Here is a 14,489-nt window from a genome sequence, read left to right as displayed (position 1 = left end):
GTTTGTTTTTTTCCCCCGACTGTAACCCAGCTATTCTTGTCCTGTACCTTGGGTGTGGTTACCTCCCTGTAACTCTTCTCAATCACCCCCTCTGATCCGAAGTTCATCCAGCTTCAGCTCCAGTTCCCTAACACGGTCTTTGAGGAGCTGAAGTTGGGTGCACTTTCCGCAGGTATAGTCAGCGGGGACACCAGTGGTATCCCTCACCACCCACATCCTACAGGAGGAGCATGTAACTGGCCTAGCCTCCATCCCCTCTTACCTGACAGAATATAGCTGCCCTGTGGACTAACTAGATCTCCGCCCTCCGACTCTGCTCCCAGTCAGCTACACTTTCTGTAAACTCCTGGCTCTCTTCTCACTCTTTGCGGAAATGTCAGAAACAAAATGAAAGGAGCACCTTACTCCCTCCTCACCTAACTCCCTCAGTCACCAAACTCTCACTATAGCACTCAAATGCACCAAATTCAGCACTCCCTCAGTCACCAAACTCTCACTATAGCACTCAAATGCACCAAATTCAGCACTCCCTCAGTCACCAAACTCTCACTATCGCACTCAAATGCACCAAATTCAGCACTCAGTGCAAACCAAGCAGCTGAAGATGGTTGGGCCTAGGACACAACCCTGAGGAACCTCTGCAGTCAAGTCCTTTGGTTGAGCTGATTGACTTTTGTGTTGTAGTTTCATCGGGTTGGCAGCATATTTTTAATTTTAAAAGCAAATTGTTACAGGTGCTTGAAATCTCATATAAAACAGAAAATGTTGGATAACCTCAGCTCATCTGGCAGCCCCGTCATGGCACAGGCGGGATTGGAAAATGCAGCAAACTATTTAAAAGTCCATTAACTTTGGCTGGATTGGAAATTGTCACCATAGGGAATGACAGTAAAATCCTACCCGCTAACTCTGTTTCTTCCGACAGAAATGCTGACAGACGTGCTGAGGTTTTCCTGTTTCTTCTGTTTCTATTACATTCTTAAGTTTGCCTGGTGCTACTCCTGGCACCACCTTGTGCACCGAATGGTAGAGTGGGGGATATGCAACAAACTGAACTACAAAACATAGTAACTGAACTGGAGGATGTCCCTGAGATATGAGACCATTAATCTCGGAGATGGGAATTTTAAATTGGAGGTGTTGGGTGTGTGAGAGTTGATGTGAATCAGTGAGACAAATGGTTTAATTTATGAGGTTACAGAATAGTCTTGGTAAATAAGCCCACTTCACAAAATAAAAATCTGTTCACCTTTCCGACTACCATCAAGGATTTCAACTGGTCACTGTTGCACTCTGTGCCCTGGGCCCAAACGCGATCTGTAACTCTGTAATTGAACTCTGGGCAGCCAGTGAACGGCACCCTGTGATTTCTGGGAGCAATTACGACAGGCTGGCATCTGCCACAGCCTCATTATCGTGTTACATGGCTTTCATTCTTTCTGAGCAGATGTCATGTTCATTCCTTTCAGAGATTAAAAACTCCTTGTCTTCAGGCAATCCGTCTGTCCACTGCCATTGGGACTATTGTAATTACCAAATGTTGAAAATGTAAATCAACCTGAACTCACGTTACCCTATTCACCCTGAAGCACATCCAGCTAAAGTCCTCTCTGGGTATCTCAATGCTACTTTCTCTGCTCCTCAGCCACATCTATCCACCTGCTTCATACTCATCTCTTGTTCAGTAAGAAACACACACACAAACTCACAAACACACACTCACACTCACAAATACACATTCAAAAAAGCACATACGCACAAACACACACAATCACAAACAAAAGCACACACAATCACACACACGCATTTGCAGTAGCACAGTGGTTAGCATTGTTGCTTCACAGCACCAGGGTCCCAGGTTCGATTCCCGGCTTGGGTCACTGTCGGTGCGGAGTCTGCAGGTTCTCCCTGTGTCTGCGTGGGTTTCCTCCGGGCGCTCCGGTCTTCACCCACAAGTCCATGGACGTGCTGTTAGATGAATTGCATATTCTGAATTCCCCCTCTGTGTACCCAAACAGGCGCTGGAATGTGGCGACTTGGGGCTTTTCACAGTAACTTCTGTGTTAATGTAAGCCTACTTGTGACAATAAAAAAGATTATTATTGTTGTTACAAACACACACATTCACAAACACACACAAATGCACATTCACAAACACACATTCACAACACACACGCATTCACAAAACCACACATTTACAATTACTAATTGTGACGATTGGAGGATTTTATGGATATTGGCTTCTAAAAATCAGGACAAGTTGAGCTAAAAGCCTGGGAGTATAGTGTGTTTGACTGCAATGGCTACATTTTTGAAAAGGATTTTGTTTTGCTTCTAGGAAACAGCAGGTGGAATTCACCAGAGGAATTTGTTTTGACTGGGGAAGTCACTGGGTAGTTAATGTGCTTTTGCAGCCTGCAGAAATAATTTGTTTTTCAGCTCCGAGAGATTTAGATTTAGATTTATTGTGTCCTGAGGTACAGTGAAAAGTACTGTTCTGCATATAGTCCAGGCAGATCGTTCCATGTATGAAAAACATAGGACATATGATAAATACACAGTGTAAATGCATAGACATCGGCTGAAGCATACTGAGTGCAGTGCTACACAGTAGAGAAGATGCATGGAGAGATCAGTTCAGTCCTTAAGAAGATCATTCAGGAGTCTGGTAACCGTGGGGAAGATGTTTTTGAATCTGTTTGTGCAAATTCTCAGATTTTTGTATCTTCTGCTCAATGGAAGAGGTTGGAAGAGAGAAAGTGGGAGGGGTCTTTGATTATGCTGCCCGCTTTGCCAAGGCAGTGGGAGGTGTAGACAGAGTCAATGGATGGGAGGTGGATTTGCATGATGGACAGGGCTGTGTTCACCACTCTCTGTTGTTCCTTAATGCAGAGAGGCAGTGAGTTAAGAGAAGCTTTGAGAGAGAGAGGAACTGAATTCTCATCTGCCTGACCCAGAGTTCATGAAGCTTTAAAAAAGAATAATATTTTAAAGTTGAGAATTCTTGTCTGAAACCCAGTTGCAACAGCTATTTGAAGATATTCAGCCAGAGTCTGAAGGGGTTCTAATTGGGCCCAAATCTGTTCTGCAAAGCAGGTATTAATCTATGCCCTGCTGATTTTAAGATGGATTGAGAACTGTATGTTTCTTTGCTTGTTGTTTAATGTGAAATTGTATACTTATGCTAAGGGTGTCATTGTGTGAAGTTAAAGTTTAATATTGTATTCATAATAAAGCTTTGTTTTAGAAATACCAAAGCCCTATTGTTTCATGGAATCGCTCCTGGAGTGAATCATTCTTTCTGCACAGTCATAAAATAAAATAAAATATTGGGGTTTCGGTCCAATATCCTTGCCACTGTTGGGGTCTGGTCGGGGATTGTACTAACCTTCGCAAACACACCCGTCCACAAAAACACAGAGTCATTCAAACACATATATTCTCACAGACATACATTTACAAACACATTCTCAAAACACACACCCTCCCTCAAATGACACCCTCCTCATCACAACACATACACCCTCAAAACCCCTTCCCGGGACAACCACCTTCCCCTCACAACCCTTTCCCCCACACAATCCGCTCTCCTTCATAATCCACACCCCTCACAATCTCCTACCCTTTCACAACCGCTTTTCCTTCACAAACTACTGGTCCATCACAATCTCCGAGCCCTTCCCCTGCACAATTCCCTCCACATCACAATCTCCTCCCCCTCACAATCTTCTCAGCCTCACAATTGTTTCCCTCTTACAATCTCCCCCCTTTCACAACCCTCTTCCCATTAAAATCCACTCCCTTCACAATCCCCTCCCCTTCACAATCCCCTCCCCTTCTCAAACCACTCCCCCTCACAACCTCCTCCCCCTCACAATCCCCTCCCCTTCACAAACCCCTCCCCCTCACAATCTCCGCCCCCCTCACAACCCCATCCCACTCACAGCCCACTCCCCCTCACAATCTCCTCCCCATCACAACCCGCTCCCCCTCACAACCCGCTCCCCCTCACAACCCGCTCCTCCTCACAACTCCCTCCACATCACAACCCCCTCCCTGTCACAATCTCCTCCCCTCACATCCTCCTCCTCTCACACGCTCCTCCCCTCACAATCCCCTCCCCTTCACAATCCCCTCCCCCTTTCACAACCCCCTTCCCATCACATTGCCCACCCCCTCACTATCCCCTCCCACTCACAATCCACTCCCCCTCGCAATCCACACCCCCTCACAATCCACTCCGCCTCACAATCACCTCCCCCTCACAATCGCCTCCCCTTCCAACCCCCTCCCTTTCACAACCCCCACCCCCTCACAACACCCTTCCCCTCACAACCCCCTACCCCTCACAACCCCCTACCCCTCACAATCCCCTTCCCCTCACAACCCCCTTCCCCACACAACCCGCTCCCCCTCACAATCCCCTCCCCCCTCACAATCCCCTCCCCCTCACAATCCCCTCCCCCTCACAATCCCCTCCCCCTCACAATCCCCTCCCCCTCACAATCCCCTCCCCCTCACAATCCCCTCCCCCTCACAATCCCCTCACCCTCACAATCCCCTCCCCCTCACACTCCCCCCTCACAACCGCCTTCCCCTCACAACCCCCTCCCCTCACAACCCCCTCCCCCTCACAAACCCCTCCCCCTCACAAACCCCTCCCCTTCACAATCCCCTCCCCTTCACAATCCCCTCTCCCTTACAATCCCCTGCCACTCACAACCCCCTCACAACCCCCTCCCCTTCACAACCCCTCCCCTTCACAACCCCCTCCCCTTCACAACCCGCTCCCCTTCACAATCCCCTCCCACCCCCTTCCCCCTCACAATCCCCTCCCAACCCCCTCTCCCTCATAACCCCCTCACAACGCCCTCCCCTTCACAATCCCCTCCCCTTCACAACCCCCTCCCCTTCTGAACCGCCTCCCCTTCACAATCCCCTCCCAACACCCTTCCCCCTCAGAATCCACTCCCAAACCCTCCAGCTCATAACCCCCTCCCCCTCATAACCCCCTCCCCCTCACAAACTCCTCCCCTTCAAAATCCCCTCCCCTTCACAACCCCATCCCACTTCACAATCCCCCCCCCCTTCACAATCTCCTCCACCTCACAATCCCCTCCCCTTCAAAACACTCTCCCCTTCACAACCCCCTCCCCTTCACAACCCCCTCCCAGGTGTCAATCCCCTGCCCTTCAAAACCCCCGTCCCCTCACAATCCCCTCCCCCTCACAACTGCCTCCCCTTCAAAACTCCCTCCCCTTCACAACCCCCTTCCACTTAATAATACCCTCCCCTTCACAATCTCCTCCCACTCACAATCCTCTCCTCCTCACTATCCTCTCCCCTTTTATGAAGATACCCTTATCATCATGGAAGGTGATGTCCGATTCAAGACCGGGGTTGGAACCCTGGGGATTCCACCTCAGACTCCGCCCACCTGGGAGTCGTATATAAGGAGCCGCCTTGCAGGCAGCACCCTGTAAGCACCCATCTCAACACCAGGCTAGTTCTTAGCTTAATAAAGCCTTCTTTACCGTATTACTCTCTGGCGTCGTTATTTGGGGGACAACACCTTCACAATACCTGCCCCCTCACAACACCCTCCCCATCACAATCCCCTCCCCCTCACATCCCCCTCCCCCTCACAATCCTCTCCCCCTCCAAATCCCCTCCCTCACAACCCCGTCCCCCAAACAGTCCCCTCACAATCCATTCCCCCTCACAATCCCCACCACCTCACAAGCCCCTCCCCAACACAACACCCTCCGCTTCACAACCCCGTCCCCTTCACAACTCCGTCCCCTTCACAACCCCGTCCGCTTCACAACCCCCTCCCACACACTGTCCCCTCCGCCTCACAATCTCCTCCCCCTCACAATCCCCTCCCCTTCAAAATCCCCTCCCCCTCACAATCCCCTCCCCCTCACAGTCCCCTCCCCTTCACAACCCCCACTCCCTCACAGTCCCCTCCCAACCCCCGCCCCCTCACAATCCCCTCCCCTTCCAACACCCTCCCATCACAATCCCCTCCCCCTCACAACCCCCGCCCCCTCACAATCCCCTCCCCTTCCAACGCCCCCTCACAAACCCCTCCCACACACTGTCCCCTCCGCCTCACAATCTCCTCCCCCTCACAATCCCCTCCCCTTCAAAATCCCCTCCCCCTCCCAACACGCTCCCCCTCACAATCCCCCCCCTCACAATCCCCTCCCCCTCACAATCCCCTCCCCTTCATAATCCCCTCCCCTTCACAATCCCCTCCCAACCACCGCCCCCTCACAATCCCCTCCCCTTCCAACCACCTCCACATCACAACCACCTCACCCAGACAATCCCCCCCCTCACAATCCCCACCCCCTCACAACCCCCTCCCCAACACAACCCCTCCCCTACACAACCCCCTCCCCATCACAATCTCCTCCCCCTCACATCCCCCTCCCCCTCACATCCCCCTCCCCCTCACAATCCCCTCCCCCTCACAACCCCGTCCCCCAAACAGTCCCCTCACAATCCATTCCCCCTCACAATTCCCTCCACCTCACAAGCCCCTCCCCAACACAACACCCTCCCCAACACAACACCCTCCCCTTCACAACCCCGTCCACTTCACAACCCCGTCCGCTTCACAAACCCCTCCCACACACTGTCCCCTCCGCCTCACAATCTCCTCCCCCTCACAATCCCATCCCCTTCAAAATCCCCTCCCCCTCCCAACACCCTCCCCCTCACAATCCCCTCCCCTTCACAACCCCCACCCGTCACAGTCCCCTCCCAACCCCCGCCACCTCACAATCCCCTCCCCTTCCAACCCCCTCCCCATCACAACCTCCTCCCCCTCACAACCCGCTCCCCCTCACAATCCCCTTTCCCTGACAATCCCCTCCCCCGCACAATCCCCACCCCCGCACAATCCCCTCCCCCTCACAATCCCCTCCCCCTCACAATCCCCTCCCCCTCACAATCCCCTCCCCCTCACAATCCCCTCCCCTTCACAACCCCCACCCGTCACAGTCCCCTCCCAAGCCCCGCCCCCTCACAATCCCCTCCCCTTCCAACCCCCTCCCCATCACAACCTCCTCCCCCTCACAACCCGCTCCCCCTCACAATCCCCTTTCCCTGACAATCCCCTCCCCCGCACAATCCCCACCCCCGCACAATCCCCTCCCCCTCACAATCCCCTCCCCCTCACAATCCCCTCCCCCTCACAATCCCCTCCCCCTCACAATCCCCTCTCCTTCACAACCCCCACCCGTCACAGTCCCCTCCCAAGCCCCGCCCCCTCACAATCCCCTCCCCTTCCAACCACCTCCACATCACAACCACCTCACCCACACAATCCCCCCCTCACAATCCCCACCCCCTCACAATCCCCTCCCCAACACAACCCCTCCCCTACACAACCCCCTCCCCATCACAACCCCCTCCCCCTCACAATCCTCTCCCCCTCACAATCCCCTCCCCCTCACAACCCCGTCCCCCAAACAGTCCCCTCACAATCCATTCCCCCTCACAATTCCCTCCACCTCACAAGCCCCTCCCCAACACAACACCCTCCCCAACACAACACCCTCCCCTTCAAAATCCCCTCCCACTCACAACCCCCTAAAATTCTCCTCCCCCTCATAACCCCTCCCCCTCACAATCCCCTCTCCCTCACAAACCCTCCCCTTCACAAACCCCTCACCCTAACAAACTCCTCCACCTCACAATCCCCTCACCCTCACAATCTCCTCCCCCTCACAATCCGCTCCCCTTCACAACTACCTCCCCCTCACAACCCTCCCCTTCACAACCATTTCCCCCCTCCAAACTCCCCTCCCCCTCACAACGCCCACCCCCTCACAATTCCCTCCCTTCAAAATCCCCTCCCCCCTCACAACCCCCTCCCCCTCACAATCTCCTCCCCTTCACAATCCCCTCCCCTTCACAACCCCCTCCCCCTCCCCCCTCCCCTTCAAAATCCCCTCCCCTTCACAATCCCCTCCCCTTCACAATCCCCTCCCAACCCCCTTCCCCTCACAATCCCCACCCTTCACAATGCCCTCCTCTTCACAATCCCCTCCCCTGCCAACCCCCTCCCCTTCACAACCTCCTCCCCCTCACAACCATCCTCCCCCTCACAATACCCTCCCCCTCACAGTCCCCTCCCCTTCTCAAATCCTACCCCCTCACACCCTCCTCCCCCTCACAACCATCCTCCCCCTCCCAATCCCCTCCCCTTCTCAAACCACTCCCCCTCACAACTTCCTCCCCCTCACAATATCCTCCCCCTCACAAGCCCCTCCCCTTCACAATCCCCTCCCCCTCACAATCGCCTCCCACTCACAACCCCCTCACAGCCCCCTCCCATTCACAACCCCCTCCCGTTCACAACCCCCTCCTGTTCACAACCCCCTCACAGCCCCCTCCCGTTCACAACCCCTTCCCCTTCACAATCTCCTCCCAACCCGCTTCCCCCTCCCAACCCCCTCCCAACCCCCTCCCCTCACATACCTCACCCCTTCACAACCCCCTCCCCTTCACAATCCCCTCCCCTTCCAACCCCCTCCCCTTCACAACCCCCTCCCCTTCACAACCCCCTCCCCTTCACAACCCCCTCCCCTTCACAACCCCCTCCCAACCCCCTCCCCCTCACAAACCCCACCCCCTCACAACCCGCTCCCCCTCACAACCCGCTCCACCCCACAACCCCCTCCCCGTCACAATCTCCTCCCCTCCCAATCCCCTCCCCTCACAACCCCCTCCCCCTCACAATCCCCTCCCCCTCACAACCCACTCCCCCTCACAACACGCTCCCTCTCACAACCCCTTCCCAACCCCCTCCCCCTCACAACCCACTCACCCTCACAATCCCCTCCCCCTCACAATTTGCTCCCTCTCACTTTCCCCCCTCACAATCCTCTCCCCCTCACAATCCCCACCCTCACAATCCTCTCACCACCACAATCCCCTCACGATATCCTCCCCTTCACAATCCGCTCCCCCTCTCAACCCCATCCGCCTTCACAATCCTCTCCAACTCCCAATCCCCTCCCCCTCACAACCCGCTCCCCTTCACAACCCCCTCCCCCTCACGACCACCTCCCCTCCCCCTCACGACCACCTCCCCTCCACAATGTCCTCCCCTTCACAATCCCCTCCCCTTCACAATCCCCTCCCCCTTACAATCCCCTGCCACTCACAACCCCCTCACAACCCCCTCCCCTTCACAACCCCTCCCCTTCACAACCCCCTCCCCTTCACAACCCCCTCCCCTTCACAACCCCCTCCCCTTCACAATCCCCTCCCACCCCCTTCCCCCTCACAATCCCCTCCCAACCCCCTCCCCCTCATAACCCCCTCACAACGCCCTCCCCTTCACAATCCCCTCCCCTTCACAACCCCCTCCCCTTCTGAACCGCCTCCCCTTCACAATCCCCTCCCAGCACCCTTCCCCCTCAGAATCCACTCCCAAACCCTCCAGCTCATAACGCCCTCCCCCTCATAACCCCCTCCCCCTCACAAACTCCTCCCCTTCAAAACCCCCTCCCCTTCACAACCCCATCCCACTTCACAATCCCCTCCCTTCACAATCTCCTCCACCTCACGATCCCCTCCCCTTCAAAACACTCTCCCCTTCACAACCCCCTCTCCTTCACAACCCCCTCCCAGGTCTCAATCCCCTGCCCTTCAAAACCCCCGTCCCCTCACAATCCCCTCCCCCTCACAACTGCCTCCCCTTCAAAACTCCCTCCCCTTCACAACCCCCTTCCACTTAATAATACCCTCCCCTTCACAATCTCCTCCCACTTCACAACCCCCTCCCCATCACAAACCCCTCCCCCTCACAATGCCCTCCCACTCACAATCCCCTCCCCCTCACTATCCTCTCCCCTTTTATGAAGATACCCTTATCATCATGGAAGGTGATGTCCGATTCAAGACCGGGGTTGGAACCCTGGGGATTCCACCTCAGACTCCGCCCACCTGGGAGTCGTATATAAGGAGCCGCCTTGCAGGCAGCACCCTGTAAGCACCCATCTCAACACCAGGCTAGTTCTTAGCTTAATAAAGCCTTCTTTACCGTATTACTCTCTGGCGTCGTTATTTGGGGGACAACACCTTCACAATACCTGCCCCCTCACAACACCCTCCCCATCACAATCCCCTCCCCCTCACATCCCCCTCTCCCTCACAATCCTCTCCCCCTCCAAATCCCCTCCCCCTCACAACCCCGTCCCCCAAACAGTCCCCTCACAATCCATTCCCCCTCACAATCCCCTCCACCTCACAAGCCCCTCCCCAACACAACACCCTCCGCTTCACAACCCCGTCCCCTTCACAACTCCGTCCCCTTCACAACCCCGTCCGCTTCACAACCCCCTCCCACACACTGTCCCCTCCGCCTCACAATCTCCTCCCCCTCACAATCCCCTCCCCTTCAAAATCCCCTCCCCTTCAAAATCCCCTCCCCCTCACAATCCCCTCCCCCTCACAATCCCCTCCCCTTCACAACCCCCACCCCCTCACAGTCCCCTCCCAACCCCCGCCCCCTCACATTCCCTACCCCTTCCAAGCCCCTCCCCATCACAATCCCCTCCCCCTCACAACCCGCTCCCCCTCACAATCCCCTTTCACTGACAATCCCCTCCCCCTCACAATCCCCTCCCCCTCACAATCCCCTCCCCCTCACAATCCCCTCCCCCTCACAATCCCCTCCCCTTCGTAATCCCCTCCCCTTCACAATCCCCTCCCAACCACCGCCCCCTCACAATCCCCTCCCCTTCCAACCACCTCCACATCACAACCACCTCACCCAGACAATCCCCCCCCTCACAATCCCCACCACCTCACAATCCCCTCCCCAACACAACCCCTCCCCTACACAATCCCCTCCCCATCACAATCCCCTCCCCCTCACATCCCCCTCCCCCTCACAATCCTCTCCCCCTCACAATCCCCTCCCCCTCACAACCCCGTCCCCCAAACAGTCCCCTCACAATCCATTCCCCCTTACAATTCCCTCCACCTCACAAGCCCCTCCACAACACAACACCCTCCCCAACACAACACCCTCCCCTTCACAACCCCGTCCGCCTTCACAACCCCGTCCGCTTCACAAACCCCTCCCACACACTGTCCCCTCCGCCTCACAATCTCCTCCCCCTCACAATCCCCTCCCCTTCAAAATCCCCTCCCCCTCCCAACACCCTCCCCCTCACAATCCCCTCCCCCTCACAATCCCCTCCCTTCACAACCCCCACCCGTCACAGTCCCCTCCCAACCCCCGCCACCTCACAATCCCCTCCCCTTCCAACCCCCTCCCCATCACAATCCCCTCCCCCTCACAACCCGCTCTCCCTCACAATCCCCTTTCCCTGACAATCCCCTCCCCCGCACAATCCCCTCCCCCTCACAATCCCCTCCCCCTCACAATCCCCTCCCCCTCACAATCCCCTCCCCCTCACAATCCCCTCCCCTTCACAACCCCCACCCGTCACATTCCCCTCCCAACCCCCGCCCCCTCACAATCCCCTTCCCTTCCAACCACCTCCACATCACAACCACCTCACCCACACAATCCCCCCCTCACAATCCCCACCCCCTCACAATCCCCTCCCCAACACAAACCCTCCCCTTCACAACCCCTCCCCTTCTCAACCCCCTCCCCTTCACAAACCCCTCCTCCCTCCCCTTTACAACCCCCTCCCACTCACCGTCCCCTCCCCTCACAATCCCCCCACCTCACAATCCCCCCACCTCACAATCCCCTCCCCCTCACCGTCCCCTCCCCCTCACAGTCCCCTCCCCCTCACAATCCCCTCCCCCTCACAATCCCCTCCCCCTCACAAACCCCTCCACTTCAAAATCCCCTCCCACTCACAACCCCCTAAAATTCTCCTCCCCCTCCCCCTCACAATTGTTCCCCTTCACAAACACTACCCCTCACAAACTCCTCCCCCTCACAATCCCCTCACCATCACAATCCCCTCCCCCTCACAAACCCCTCCCCCTCACAAACCCTCCCCTTCACAAACCCCTCATCCTAACAAACTCCTTCACCTCACAATCCCCTCACCCTCACAATCCCCTCCCCCTCACAATCCGCTCCCCTTCACAACTACCTCCCCCTCACAACCCTCCCCTTCACAACCCCCTCCCCCTTCAAACTCCCCTCCCCCTCACAACGCCCAACCCCTCACAATTCCCTCCCTTCAAAATCCCCTCCCCCCTCACAACCCCCTCCCCCTCACAATCTCCTCCCATTCACAATCCCCTCCCCTGCCAACCTCCTCCCCCTCACAACCATCCTCCCCCTCACAATCCCCTCCCCCTGACAGTCCCCTGCCCTTCTCAAACCCTACCCCCTCACACCCTCCTCCCCCTCACAACCATCCTCCCCCTCCCAATCCCCTCCCCTTCTCAAACCACTCCCCCTCACAACTTCCTCCCCCTCACAATATCCTCCCCCTCACAATATCCTCCCCCTCACAAGCCCCTCCCCTTCACACTCCCCTCCCCCTCACAATCGCCTCCCACTCACAGCCCCCTCCCATTCACAACCCCCTCCCGTTCACAACCCCCTCCTGTTCACAACCCCCTCACAGCCCCCTCCCGTTCACAACCCCTTCCCCTTCACAATCTCCTCCCAACCCGCTTCCCCCTCCCAACCCCCTCCCAACCCCCTCCCCTCACATACCTCACCCCTTCACAACCCCCTCCCCTTCACAATCCCCTCCCCTTCCAACCCCCTCCCCTTCACAACCCCCTCCCCTTTACAACCCCCTCCCAACCCCCTCCCCCTCACAATCCCCACCCCCTCACAACCCGCTCCCCCTCACAACCCGCTCCCCCTCACAACCCGCTCCCCCTCACAATCTCCTCCCCTCACATTCCCCTCCCCTCCCAATCCCCTCCCCTCCCAATCCCCTCCCCTCACAACCCCCTCCCCCTCACAACCCACTCCCCCTCACAACACGCTCCCTCTCACAACCCCCTCCCAACCCCCTCCCCCTCACAACCCACTCACCCTCACAATCTCCTCCCCCTCACAATTTGCTCCCTCTCACTTTCCCCCCTCACAATCCTCTCCCCCTCACAATCTCCACCCTCACAATCCTCTCCCCACCACAATCCCCTCACAATATCCTCCCCTTCACAATCCGCTCCCCCTCTCAACCCCATCCGCCTTCACAATCCTCTCCAACTCCCAATCCCCTCCCACTCACAACCAGCTCCCCTTCACAACCCCCTCCCCTTCACAGCCCCCTCCCCTTCACATCCCCCTCCCCTTCACAACCCCCTCCCCTTCACAACCCTATCCCCTTCACAATCACCTCCCAATCCCGTTCCCCCTCACAATCCCCTCCCCCTCATATCCCCCTCCCCCTCATAACCCACTCCCCTTCACAACCCCCTCCCCTTCACAACCCCCTCCCCTTCACAACCCCCTCCCCTTCACAACCCTCTTCCCTTCACAACCCCCTCCCCTTCACAACCCCCTCCCCTTCACATCCCCCTCCCCTTCACAATCCCCTCCCAACCCCATTTCCCCTCACAATCCCCTCCCAACCCCTCCCCCTCATAACCCCCTCCCCCTCATAACCCCCTCCCCTTCACAACCCCCTCCCCCTCACAACCCCCTCCCCCTCACAACCCCCTCCCCCTCACAACCCCCTCCCCCTCACAACCCCCTCCCCCTCACGACCACCTCCCCTCCACAATGTCCTCCCCTTCACAATCCCCTCCCCTTCACAATCCCCTCCCAACCCCCTCCCTACATTCCCCACCCCCTCACAACCCCCTCCCCATCACAAATCCCACCCCCTCACAACCCCCTCCCCCTCACAATCCCCTCCCCCTCACAATCCCCTCCCCTTCCAACCCCCTCCCCTTCCAACCCCCTCCCCTTCCAACCCCCTCCCCTTCCTTCCGCCTCCCCTTCCAACCGCCTCCCCTTCCAACCCCCTCCCCTTCACAACCCCCTCCCAACCCCCTCCCCACCCCCTCCCCCCTCCCAACCCCCTCCCCACCCCCTCCCCCTCCCAACCCTCTCCCAACCCCCTCCCCCTCACAATCCCCACCCAGCCCTCTTCCCCTCACAATCCCCACCCAGCCCCCTCCCCCTCACAATCCCCACCCCCTCACAATCGCCACCCCGCCCCCTCCCCCTCACAATCCCCACCCAGCCCCCTCCCCCTCACAATCCCCACCCCTTCACAACCGGCTCCCCTTCACAACGGGCTCCCCTTCACAACCCCCTCCCCTTCACAACCCCCTCCCCTTCACAATCCCCCCCCTTCCAACCCCCTCCCCTTCACAACCTCCTCCCCCTCACAACCTCCTCCCCCTCACAATCCCCTCCCCTTCACAAACCCCACCCCGGCCCAGGGCTGAGAGAATTCCGCCCCTTATATTTTTAAAAACTGTACTAAAGGGCATAAAAAAGATGGCTGCCCATGTGTCACCTGACTTATTTTGTGGATTGGAACCACTCCCCTGTCTCAAGT

Source organism: Scyliorhinus torazame, chromosome 14 (genome assembly GCF_047496885.1).
Source record: "Scyliorhinus torazame isolate Kashiwa2021f chromosome 14, sScyTor2.1, whole genome shotgun sequence".
NCBI lineage: Eukaryota > Metazoa > Chordata > Chondrichthyes > Carcharhiniformes > Scyliorhinidae > Scyliorhinus > Scyliorhinus torazame.
The sequence above is the reverse complement of the archived record's forward strand: the minus strand, read 5'-3'. Positions refer to the sequence as shown.